The sequence below is a fragment of the Solanum pennellii genome, chromosome 11, assembly GCF_001406875.1.
Source record: "Solanum pennellii chromosome 11, SPENNV200".
Classification (NCBI taxonomy): domain Eukaryota; kingdom Viridiplantae; phylum Streptophyta; class Magnoliopsida; order Solanales; family Solanaceae; genus Solanum; species Solanum pennellii.
The window spans coordinates 12,653,391-12,663,876 of record NC_028647.1 but is presented as its reverse complement, the minus strand read 5'-3'; positions in this window follow the sequence as shown (position 1 = coordinate 12,663,876).

The window sequence follows — 10,486 nt, the reverse complement described above, 5'->3', positions numbered from 1 at the left end:
ATATATATATATATATATATATATATATTGAGCACCGATATGGGGATGAGTTCAGAAAACTTAAAATCCTCATAAACCATGTATGCCAAAATGGGTAAAGGATCATACTATTAAGGATTTAGTGGATCCACTTAGTTGAGGTGTTTTATACACCAACAAGGTATAGGACATTTCTAGTAGCGTGGATGGGACGGTTTAACATAACGTGGCTCATAATAATGGTTGTCGGTTAAAGAATCTCCTAAATAGAGTTGAAAGTGTATGTTTATTATATCACTTAATATGTTGAGTTTAGAGAAGAGTTAGTATTTTTTGGTAAAGTTTCAATGATTTCACTTCTTTATATTTTTACATTCAGGTGAGTATATAGTTATATCTACAACAGTTCTTTCATTTGATTATTTGTTATTTAGTTATATTACATACTCATACATGCAATGTATCGATGTCATTAGACCTGCATCTTTAATGATGGAGACACGGGTTCATAGGATCCTCAACAAGAGTCTATGAGATCACTTCATCTGCTCGTCAACTCTTGAGTAAGACCTCCTTACTCCCGGAGGACTCTAGTTTTATGGGTTGTTAGTAGTAGTTCTCTTGAGGAGTTGTAAGTCTTGTCTCGATACTCATTTTTGTATAGTAGATGCTTCATAAATAGACAATTTTGGAGAGTCTTTAAGTTTCCAAGATTTTCTTAAAAATTATAATTAAGGCGAAATGATCTGATGAACCCCTATACTTGTATGCATTTGTATTATGAACTCTTCTACTTAACCATTTGTCAGTTGGACCCTTCAAATCATTAAAACACAATATTTCAAACCCTTCTGACCATTGACCATGCTTACGTGGCATTAAAATGAATGAGGTTGCGAGAGAGTGTAACACACATCCAAAGGCAAGTGAAGAGCATATTTAATTTTAAAAAATATAAAATAATATTTTTTAAAAAAAAGTTTCTTCTTCACCTCACCTCATCTTCTTCATTCATCCCCCACCCCACCCTTATCATCGCCCCAACCTTTCTTATCAGCCAACTTGCTACTTCAATCCCCCTTTTCATCCATCCCTCACCCCATATCTGTCCTAACCCCAGCCATCCCCAACTCCATATCCGCACCAACCCCTCTTTCGGGTTTCAACTATCCACCACTCCATCTTTGCCCCAACTCCTCTTTTCAGTCACCCTCACCCCATTAGTAGACCCAGATTTTATTGTTAAAAAAATTCATTTTAGTTTCACCAAATACCACCATTAAAGAGTGAAATTTCAACTACAAAAGCCTTACAAAGTAAGGAAAATAAAAGGAAACAAAGAAAGATTAATTTTGATCCAATTTAAGATTCAAGATTTTCATTTCAAGACTCTCATTCTCAATGTCACTTTTTTTTTGTAGAAGACAAGTTTAAATGGAAGAAACTGTTTTTTTTGTATGAAGATAAGCTTAATGGTACAAAAAGAGGCTATGATCGGAAAACACTCTTTTGGCGGAGGAACAAGGTGGTCGGCGGCGGCATTGATGGAGGAGGAAGATGAAATCTATGATCGGAATTTCATGTTGCCGGTGGAATATACAAAAGAATATGTGTTTTGTCAGACAGGATGAGAATTTGTTGGGAGACCAATAATGGTTCTTGAGTGCTGGCGACGTCCTGGGTGTAGGATCAAATCTAATTTCAATGTTGGACTAGTTCATCCTCACGTCTTACATCTAATTTCAAATCATGAAAGAGTAATTTAGGGTTCTATCCTTAAATTTGAGTACGCTTGAGATGAGTTGATATTGAGTTCTGAGTTCTTAAGTTTTTGATTATTGAATTCCTATTTCTAATTATTGAATTGTTGTAGATTGTGTATTGTGATTATTGAGTTGATAGTTCATGTCTATTTTTCAGTATGAAGCTTGTTCCTGAGTATTTATTCTGATGAGTTTAGACATGAATAAGTATTTGTAAAATTTTAATTGATATAACTTATTTATCTCTTTACTTTTGGCTTGAGTATATTTTATCTAATGTTGTCCTTTATGTTAGTTGTTTCACTTCAGATGTATTACATACTTGTATATTCAATGTACTGACGTTATTTCACCTACATCTTTTTGTGATACGGACAAAGGTGTTCAGGATCATCAACAGGTGTTCCATTGGGATCACTTTGCACTCCAGACAGTTTTGGTGAGTCTTCTTACATTCGAGAGGATTTCTCACGTTTACTTTTAGTTAGTATTTTTCAGGCGTCCTAGGTCTTGTCCCAACACCTATCTTAAACATTAGAGACTCCGTAGATAGATAGAGTTGGGGAGTCTTTCAGTATTTTTTCCCTCAAAGATATTGTCCCAACTATTATAATTATTCAATGAGTACTTTCAAACATTCGATTGAGTGTCATTTTGAGATCAAGTTCTGTTTTAAGCCTATTGTTGCTTGAGTGAGTCTTCCACTAAGTAGTCAGCTAAAAAGAAAATTCGTTTTGGGATCAAAGTGGAAATGAAGAGAAAAATACAAATAGTAAATATATCGAATAAGAAATATTTTAATGATAAAAATTTATAAATGATAAATTTTCACTTCCGAAAAATTAGCATCAAAACTCAAAACATTAGATGAAAATATTAGTTCAAACATAGGCATACATATCAATAGCCAAATTTATGAAACTTATTTAATATAATATCAAATACGATAATAAATTAAAGTAAAAATACAGTAATTGTCTATTTAAAGCGAATTAATTACATAATTTATCTCTTCTTTTACTAATTTTATCAGATATTCTTTCTCTTATTCTTTTTTTTTCTTTTAATTTCTTTTTCTCTTATTGGCTCCTCTTTTGTTTTGTATATTTAGCATGATTCTTTTTTTTTCTGGTTAGATTATCTTCTTCTTCTTTTATAAATTTCTACAATTGCATATATTGAAGGTGTCACTTAAATATTCAAGAAGTTAGTTAGGAGTTTAAAAGTTAGTTACAAGTAGTTATAAAGTTAACTAAAGTTAACTTACTTTGTAAAAGTTAACTAACTAGATTAGATGGTTAGGTAGGTTTATTCTTGTTTAATAGATCTGTATATATAATATGTTTCATAAGCCATTGAAGGCTCTCGAATGAATAAGAAATCAAAAACTCTCTTCTCTCTCAATTCGTCTTCTTCTCCTTCTTATCTGATTGTGTTGATATAGATTCTGTCTAAGAGATAGGTTCATACAATTTCATGGTATCAGAGCAAGGCGGCAACTAGGTAGCTGGTTGACATAATCGATTCACAATTCAGATTTACAGAATTTGAAAAAAAAACAATCTGCAATTCTGTATAAGAAGAAAGTGAAAAAAATTCTTTAGATTCAATGGCAAAAGAAGAAGATCAATCTACGTTGTCACAAGCAACTGAGTCTGGTCAGAAGACTAGAATCGACTATAATCATCCCTTGTTTCTTTCCCCTGCAGATGTGAGTGGTAGTCAGATTATCTCGTTTCAGTTAATAGGGGTTGAAAACTAAGCAATCTGGTTTAGGTCAATGCGAGTGGCCTTACTTGGAAGAAACAAGTTAGGCATGGTGGATGGTTCTTGTAAGAAAGAGGTATTCCCAGAACAAATGGGAAATCATTGGGAAAGAGTGAATGTTGTAGTTTTGACTCGGCTGATGAATTCTGTGGAAAAAGGGTTGTTAGGGGGTATAATGTATGCCTCACACGCCCAAGAAGTATGGGATGATCTATACGAGAGATTCAACAAAATTGATGGTTCAAGAACTTACAATCTTCACAAGGAAATTGCTACATTAACTCAGGGTACGGCTACAGTGTCTGCATATTTTTCTAGATTAAAAAGTTTGTGGGAATAGTTTGAGGCTCTTGTTCCAAATCCCAGTTGTACTTGTGAAAAATCCAAGGAGTTTGTAGTACACTTGTAGAAATTAAAATTGTTTTAGTATGGGTCTTAATGATTCATACAACAAAGCAAGAAGCCAGATCTTGCTCATGAGTCATATGTCATCAGTCAATCAGGCTTATGGAATGGTAATTAGTGATGAAGGACAAAGATCTGTGGCTACAAATTCTGGAATCTTAGGGGCAAATCCAACAGCAAATGGTAATGGCTTGGATATGGCTATGTTTACAAGGAATGGCCCTACAAGATACTAGAAAAACTTCAATCTGCAGTGTGAATTCTATAAAATGAAAGGTCATACAAAAGATATATGCTACAAGTTAGTAGGGTATCCCTCAGACTATAACAAGTTCAGAAACATAGGAGTGCAAGCAGGCAGTAGTGGATATGATTCAAATGCAAGAGCTCATAATGTGATTACGGGGCGATTTTAGGAGTCAAAGCAAGGTGATATTATGGTAAATACATATGACAGTGTAGCTGAAGGAAGTAAGGTAGATTACAAAGGAAAGGGAGTAGCATACGAAATTGAGTCCTCACAAAATAGAGAGTCTGAAATGGGATTGTATCCATTTACTAAGGAGTAATATGGTCAGATTGTTAATCTGTTAAAGAACATGAGCGACAACAACAATCCTGCAGATTCGTCAGCAAACTTGTCAGGTATGATTCATTCCAGTGCTTGTTCCAATAAAAACAGACATGAATGGATAGTAGACACTGTAGCAACCAATCATATGGTAGCTGAGGTTAATTTAATAGATAAGCATGTCACTGTGTCTAGAGGAGTTTACTTGCCTAATGGAGTTATTGCTAAAGTAACTCATACTGGTCCTAGTAGTGTCACTGCAAGAACATCCCTGATTAATGTGTTGCATGTACCACAATTCAAGTTTAATTTGACGTATGTGTCTAAACTCACAAAAGAATTAGGATGCTCAGTGAGTTTCTTTCCTGATTTTTTCTTGTTTCAGGATCTCTCCACTAGAAGGGTGAGGGAGATTGGTAAAGAGGAAAATGGATTATATGTTCTAACTGGAAGCACAAAGGTGCAGAAGTCTCATTCCCAGACAAGTGGATGTGTTGTGGTTGTACCTAGTAGTACATGTTCTAAGAGGTCTGCAGATGTGGAGTTATGGAACCAAAGGTTGGGACATGCATCCAAAAGGTCATTAAACAAGCTTATATTAGTAAAGTCAGATTGTATAGCAGCTACATTGAATAATTGTACTGTTTTCCTCATGCAAAACAAGTTAGAAATTTTTTTCCTACTAGTAGTATACAAACTTCAACTTGTTTGATCTTGTACACATGGATGTGTGGGGCCCTTACAAAGTACCTACATTTGATGGTAACACATTTTTTCTTACTATAGTAGATGACTTTTCGAGATTGACTTGGGTATACTTGTTAAATTGAAGTCTGACGTGTGTGTGATCATCAAACAGTTTGTTGTGTATGTTAAGAATCAGTTTGGTAGATGTGTTAAGGTGATAAGGTCTGATAATGGGACTGAGTTTGTCAACTCAGTATGCAAAGATTTGTTCAAAACCTTTGGCATAATTCATCAGACTAGTTGTGCTTATACCCCTCAGAAGAATGGAGTAGTTGAGAGGAAACATAGACACCTTCTACAGGTAACATGGGCATTAAGGTTTCAAGCTGAGATACCTATTAACTTGTGGGGTTTGTGTGTGTTAGCTGTTGTACATATTATTAACAAATTACCTAGCTCAGTGTTAAGTAAAAAGTCTCCCTATGAGGTGTTCTATAAAAGGAAGCCTAGTATCTCACATTTAAGAGTCATTGGGTGTCTATGCTATGCTAAGGTAGTTCAGGAATTTGATAAACTAAAACCAAGGTCAAGAGTGACAGTGCATATGGGATATTCTATGACTCAAAAAGGGTATATATTGTATGATTTAGAAACAAAGAAGCTGGTGGTAAGCAGGGATGTTATATTTAGGGAAGATGTCTTTCCTTTCAAAAAAAATACTAGAGTATCATGTGACAAGTTGTTTATTCCAGCTAGTGCAGAGAATGAGGTAATGGATATAGCTAAAATGAGAGTTACACATAAAGAAACAACATGTCTAGAAGATGTGAGTAGTACACACGAAAAAAAGGTTGAATCAGTAGAAATTCCTGCAGAATCTAGTAGAAATACTAGGAGGTCTGAAAGAGAAAGAAATCATCATGTGTGGTTAAAGACTTTGTTTCTTTGAGTATGAATAAAACTCTAGCTTATCTTATATCAAAGTATGTTGCTTATGAGCATTTAGCACCCAAATATCAAGCCTATGTTGCTGCATTTTCTGCCTCCACTGAACCTAAAAGTTATACTGAAGCTGTCACAGATCCTAGGTGGGTGGATGTTATGAAAGAAGAAGTTAGTGCACTACAACAGAATAATACTTGGGAGGTAGTGTGTTTACCTGTTGGAGAAAAACCTATTGGATGTAGATGGATTTACAAAATAAAGTATAAAGCCAATGGTGAAGTAGAGAGGTTTAAATCTAGATTAGTAGCAAAAGTATATAGTAAAAAGGAAGGGATTGATTATCAAGAAACATTCTCTCCAGTGGTGAAAATGAAAACGGTAAGATTAGTACTTGTTGTTGCAGCAAAAAAACAGTGGCATATCCATCAAATGGATGTGTTTAATGTTGTTTTACAAGGTGATTTGTTTGATGAGATTTATATGGAGTTGCCTCAAGGATTTCAGAGTCAGGGGAGACTAAGACAGTATCCAGACTCAAGAAATCCTTGTATGGATTGAAACAAGCTCCTAGGCAATGGAATGCTAAACTAATTGAGTCACTGATTAAGTTTGAGTTTCAGCAAATTCAGCACGATCATTCATTGTTTACTAAGAAAACCACAGAAAGCATCACACGTGTCCTTGTGTATGTGGATGACATGCTCATCACTGGTGATATTTTAAGGTTGATCAGTGAGACCAAAGGGTACTTACAACAGGCATTCAGAATGAAGGACTTAGGAGAGTTAAATAATTTTCTTGGTAATGAGTTTGCAAGGTCAAAGAAAGGTATCCTAATGCACCAAAGGAAGTATTCATTAGAATTGATTTCTGAGATTGGTCTAGGGGCAGCAAAGCCTGCTATGACTCCGATGGACACTAATGTTAAGCTGACATCACAAGAGTATGATGATCATGTGAGTAAAACTAAAGCAGAACCTACGGCTGATCAAGGAGCTTATCAAAGACTCATAGGTAAACTTTTATACATCACTATGACCAGACCTGATATATCTTTTTGTGTTCAGAATCTTAGTCAATATTTGCAAGCTCCTAAACAGTCACATATGGAAGCAACAATTAGAGTGGTAAAATATCTTAAAAAAGAGCCAAAACAGGGAATCTTACTATCTAGCAGTGAGAAACTTACAGGTGTCAGCTTATTGTGATACATATTGGGTTGCATGTCCTAACTCCAAGAGGTCAGTGACTGGGCATGTAGTTAAGCTATGATACTCTCCTATTATGTGGAAGTCTAAGAAACAAACAACAGTCTCCAAGAGCTCAGCAGAAGCTGAATACAGAAGCTTGGCCTCAATAGTGGCAGAATTGGTATGGATTATTGGATTAATGAAGGAGATTGGTATAGAAGTTACTCTTACAGTCAATGTGTATAGTGACAGTAAGGCCGTTATTCAAATAGCAACAAATTCAGTCTATCACGAGAGAACTAAACATATTGAGATAGATTGTCATTTCATTCGAGAGAAAGTTATGGAAGGGATGGTTTCTACTAGATATATTCCTACAAGTGAACAACTTGCAGATGTACTAACTAAGAGTTTGTCCAGAATGCAACATGATTGTTGATTTCCAAGTTAGGTATTCAAAACATCTTTAGAGTACCTAACTTGAGGGGGAGTATTGAAGGTGTCGCTTAAATATTCAAGAAGTTAGTTAGGAGTTTAAAAGTTAGTTACAAGTAGTTAAAAAGTTAACTAAGGTTAACTTACTTAGTAAGAGTTAACTAACTAAATTAGATGGTTAGGTAGGTTTATTCTTGTATATATCTGTATATATAATATGTTTCATAAGCCATTGAAGGCTCTCGAATGAATAAGATTTCAAAAACTCTCTTCTCTCTCAATTTTCTTCTTCTCCTTCTTATCTGGTTGTGTTGATATAGATTCTGTCTAAGAGATAGGTTCATACAATTTCAGTATATATTTTAAAACACTTTAAAAAATTTATAAAATACTAACTAACTATTTCTAGGTCATTAAAAGAGAAAATTATACAAATTAAAATATAATAAAAATAAATAAGAAAATTACAACATACTAACCCACCAGCTTCTTTGTTAAATCTACATTAATGAAATAATATATTTTTATTAAAAAAATCTCATTTGCCAAAAAAAAAATTCGGAAGAGGGTCTAAAATACCCTTGAAGTATTGAAAATGGTACAAAATTACCCTTCATCCATCTATTGGCTCCAAAATGCCCTTTTCATCTGTGGCTCCAAAATACCCTTGTCATCCACCTTTGAGTTCAAAATTGACCACTTATTTAATGATTTTAAATTTAAACTATTTAAATATTTTTAAAATACTTGATATTTAACTATTGGTTAAAATTTAATTTATTTGTATTATTTATAAACCAACCCACTAACCACCCATTACTAACTAAACCCCACCCAATTAATAATCCACCTATAATATCAAAATCGTCATAAACACTACTAAAACACGATGAAATTATAGATTAATGAAAATGACATCCAAAATTATTCGAGTCCGAATCAAAGCCCCAATTAAATTTATGTTGAACCGCTTATTTAGGAGGACACTTTCAATTTGATTCTCTTTCAAGATTGAATTAGAAAATTATGATTAAAGGTAAAGAAGTAATACATCCCGAATTAATTCATGCACTTTTTTAAAATATAATTTTATAAATATTTATGATTTGTTTTAAAACTTTTAATATATTATTTTGAAAAAAAGTTACCTATCAAGTAACATCACATAATTGGGACGTAAGAATAATTAAGATGAACATAGTCAGACTTTTAAGTTTATCGGTAATTTTTATTTAGACACTTGAATGTATGATAATTAACTTCTATAGATATTTTCGTCTCAAATTATTTAAAACACTCAATTGGCAGTAGTTTTTCTATTGTTGCATTAATAATGTGAGTGATTTATTAATTTGGAGGGTTTAATTAGTAATAGATGGGTAGTGGATTGATTTATAAATTATACTAATAAGTTAAATTATAATAAATAGTTGAGCGCCACGTATTTAAGAAAATATTTAAATAGTTTAAATATAAAACCGTTAAATAAGTGGTCAATTTTGAACCAAAAGGTGGATGACAAGGATAATTTGGACCCAATAGGTGGGTGGGAAGGGTATTTTGGAGCCAATAGGTGGATGGAGGGTAATTTTGTACCATTTCCAATACTTTGAGGGTATTTTAGACCCTTTTCCAAAAAAACTTATATCTAAAACATGACTCTATTCTTTTTATAATTATTTTTATTGAAATGTACTCGTTAAAACTGATTATAAAATATCAAAATTAAGCATAACTTTGATTACTTATTTGTATATGCTTGTACCATTTGAATATCAAAGAGGGCTAATAAATATTGTTTAAGGAATAAATTAACCCTTATGATACTTTATCAGGATATGATATATGTACCATGTGTATCACATAGGACTAAAAAGTAATTTTAAGGAAGGCTGAATTCATCGGTGGCTTAGACACCTTAATTAAACTTTGTTTATTTTAGACATCTCATGTCATGTTTTCTTGTGTCATTTTAACACTTTTTACGGAATTGACAAAGTACGTGTGTTACACTGATTTTAAACGTGTGGAAAACATTTCTTTTGTGAAAAAAAAATATTTTTTTTCAGTCAATCTTCTTCCCTCTTACTCCTTCACCTTTCCCACCATTATGTATTGATTTTGAGTAAAACGAAAAAAATCATATATTCATTGAAAATGATTGAAAATGAATCATAAACTGATTTTAAAAAAAAAATCATATCTAAAAAATAACATCATTACCCACCGAAAAAGATGGAGATTCGCCATTTTTGTTCCTATCTTTCTCTCTCCCTCTCTTCCATCAAAACGTATTTTATTTAGAATTAGAATTATTAGTTATAAAAAAATATGAGACGTCATTTTTTTTTTCGGGGGAGGGGGGGGGGATTGGATCTAAATCTCCTCAATTTTTTCAGCGGAACTCTAATTTTGGTTGGAAAAAATTAGATATTTTTCTTATTGAAATATTTTTAAAATATAAATTTAAATGGTTTTTCTTTGTTCTTCTTTTAATTATTTTTATTTTTTTTACCAAATTGACACATGTATTCTCATAATTTGTCATCATGTCATGTCATCCATGAGTGGATCACACACATTTTTTAATTTTTGCTAGCTGATTGTTGAAGAAGTGTCAAAATGACATCGTAAAACATGTCATAAGGTTTTAAAATTAACAAAGCTCAATTGACATGTCTAAGTGAAAGTTGGTGTAAATTTAGGTAGAGGGTCATTGGTTCAGCCTTTAAGGAATGAACCAA